Source organism: Silurus meridionalis, unplaced genomic scaffold (assembly GCF_014805685.1).
Source record: "Silurus meridionalis isolate SWU-2019-XX unplaced genomic scaffold, ASM1480568v1 Scaffold281, whole genome shotgun sequence".
Taxonomy (NCBI): Eukaryota; Metazoa; Chordata; class Actinopteri; order Siluriformes; family Siluridae; genus Silurus; species Silurus meridionalis.
Window position 1 is genome coordinate 7,048 of NW_025804514.1, and position 3,233 is coordinate 10,280.

Sequence of the window (3,233 nt, forward strand, 5' to 3'; positions counted from 1 at the left end):
AACTGTTCAAATCAGATACTTGAAGACTTTTCCTAAATTCATATTGAAATTGGTGACTTTTCACTTTTAATGAAGGGAGTTTTGCAGGAAGGTATCTATACTTTTATGATGATATGATGAGTACAGACTCACACACAGTGGACAAAAAAGGCATAAAGAAGTCATAAGGTAGACTGTGTTCATCTACTGTTTATAATGATTTAGTGTTAAACACTGTGTATGTTGGTGTTAAAGTAATAAGGATAAGGCGTTCACGTGTACATTTCTGTATGTGTTTATTTAGCCCTTCTGGTGAATTTCAGGAGTTTACACTGAAATTTCATCCTGTGTGATGGATAATGAACTTCATAAAACTCATCAGTAAAGCTTGACCATCACTCTGGAGGGGTCTGCTGCAGTGCCTGTTTGGAAACTTTCATTTTCCTCACATATTCATCACGATCTTCTTTTCTGATCTCTGTGGAAAAAAGCGAAAATATTTCCATACTATGATTTTATTCAATGCATTTCAGTAATATTTGTGAGAAGAAGAGCAGGAATAACACACCTACTACACCTGGCATTGGTTCAGTCGGCTTTTAAAAGGAAAAAGAAAAAAATCATGTTACCAGAAACAGACAATAATGACCAGGACAAGAAATAATTATACCTGATATTTACATTATATTTACACATTATATAAAGAAGGACACATGATAAACCATACAGCTGTGTGAAAATAATCAATTTCCGGTTCTATCAGTCTCATAATAGAGGACAACATTAACATTAGAGACTGCAGGGTCTTGGTTATATACCGGACGATAGCTTGAGAACATTGAAAATCATAAATTGTTTAAAATTGCTAATCAGTTTTTGGGCATATGATTCATAAATATTACTCACCGGCACATACTTTTCCTTATTGTATTTCTTATTATACTCATTTTTGGAAAAGTTATTAAAGGCTTTCTCCTTCTCTATGATCAACTCTGTATTCCGTATCTCAGAGCCAACGCCAACTCCACTAGCTCCTTTGATGGCGAGACAACTGGAATGTTGTCCATGAACGCGACCCACACCGTGTTTACGGTCTCAGTTGATGAACCAGATGCAGAGTCCATGCTGTTACACCGTCTCTGTCTCTAAAACCTGCAAATGAGCAGCACATCTAACACTTGGTATCTCATCTACTGGCAGAACAATGAAATCACATGGTTTGATCTGGTTTACACACACACACACACACACACACACACACACACACTATATACACAGAGCTCTGAAGTTTTATTTGTAGCAGCGGCCCCTCTGCACCGCCCGATTCTCTAAAGTTTATGCTTTCACTTTGACCTATTGTTCAGAATTGACCAGCACAAATAGAAATGATAGCAACTTGTGAATCTGATCAAATGCAGACAAATTCATCCAATTAAAATCAATTGTTTAATATATTTCAAATATACAAATGTATCAAAATATCAAAGAAATTTGTCCCCAAATGAGTGAACTGAAGAGCAGAGCTCAATGTACATGTACAACACCACAGCTCTCCATGTCTGCAACAGAAATGCTTCATTCAAGCACTAATTCATAAGGATTCCATGCTACATAAGTGTTTTTATTATTATTATTATTAATAATATAACCTACAATGTTAAGAACTTTAATAAGAATGATTAAGAATGTTATTGCAATAACAGAAGCTGAAGTCTAAAGCTGTGTCATGTTACTTGGTGACTGAAGGAAGTGTCTTTGTTCTGATGACTTTTACTTTTTATAAGTCTGATCACATCTGTCACACCTTAATGTCCACATGTCTGCTTTATATTCTAAACATGGCTGAAAAGAGTATGAATGCAGTAGATTTTAAAATGAAATCATCAACAAAATCTCTTTCTCTTTCAGCTTCCATGTTGCCTAGTAACGAACGTGCTCGCAGCGGGATCACGGAATTTACCCGGAAACAACAAATCCGGATTTCTGATTGGCTGCTAGGCGGCATTTAACTCTATAGCGCTCGAGACAGCGATGAACTCGACATAGAAACTTCTCTCTGTCTGTCTGCGTCTCATCCATTCATACAACATCTCCTCCGAACAAGTTCTCCCTCACTTCTCAGCGTGAGAAACACAAGGTGTGGTGTGTGTGAACCGGGTAAAATGTGTGTCTCAAGGTGAATGTGTGAGACTTGAGATTCCTGAATTATTATTATTATTATTATTATTATTATTATTATTATTATTGAGAAACAAATCTATGGAAGCATAGAGGTCAGTAAACCTTCTGGTCATTTCAGAAAGAGAATATGAAAAAGGTCTGTATTTTCATTTTTGTAAAACTCCAGAAGCAAACCAATGTAACGGAGCGTTTTGAAAAGGGGGAAGTTTCCTAAATACTTTTCTCTAAGAATATAATAGAAACGGAAGCAGAATCCGTGAAACAAACAGTCCGACTTTTGATTGTACTTCATGTTATGAACAGCATCACTGTGCGCATGTGCGATAATAAATCTCTCTCTTGCTTACGGCAAGTCCGAGGACAAAAGAAAACTATAAACAACCATAAAATGAACACAGCGCCCTCTTGAGCTATCACACACAATTACACCCAAAACTCTTTACACTACTAAAGAACAAGTGATTTTCCTGTTGAAACAGAGAAAACAGGAAATGACGATTTTAATTGATGACACAGAAAGTTGACTTTTATGTAATCAGGGAACACGCCAAAATGAGGAACAAGATACTAAAGCTGGAAGATCAAAACAGGTTAGTCAGTATGGAACCTCACCTTAATATGATGTTAGAATGGGAAAATATGAATATCAGACTTCTTGTCAGACTATCAGACTATCTCAGACTATCTCTTGGTTTTCAGCAAGAAATGCAAGACTTTGTGCTGAATGCTACTGTATATAGACAGTATAAGCTCCGCCCACTTCTGACCTGAAACCACTGTGACGTAATAGAATGAAGACTACACCCCCCCCCCCACCCTCCCATGCACACGTACAGTTTTGTCATGTTTCCTGTAGGTGGACATTACAACATAGAAGAATCGGTCAAACGCTTCACTGATCATAACAACAAACGTTTAAATTGAATGTAAAATTGTTATTTTCCTCTAGATAGCAGTATAACCACAGAAATGTAATTCATTGCTATTTAAAACCCTTCCAGCCTCCAGAGTCACACGTTATACGTTTTCCAGTGAAAAACAGTGATCTAAAATCGATGCTTGAGGTTTAGACC

General features: G+C 36.8%; 1 long non-coding RNA gene across 1 annotated transcript; it reads right to left on the reverse strand.

The window, feature by feature from the left end:
• Nucleotides 1-258: 258 nt before the first annotated feature.
• Nucleotides 259-990, reverse strand: LOC124382451. The gene is made up of 3 exons (XR_006925030.1): nucleotides 886-990; nucleotides 548-575; nucleotides 259-457 (listed from the first exon to the last, which is right to left on the reverse strand). It is a non-coding gene; the product is annotated as an uncharacterized LOC124382451 (long non-coding RNA).
• Between the last annotated feature and the right edge of the window lie 2,243 nt (nucleotides 991-3,233).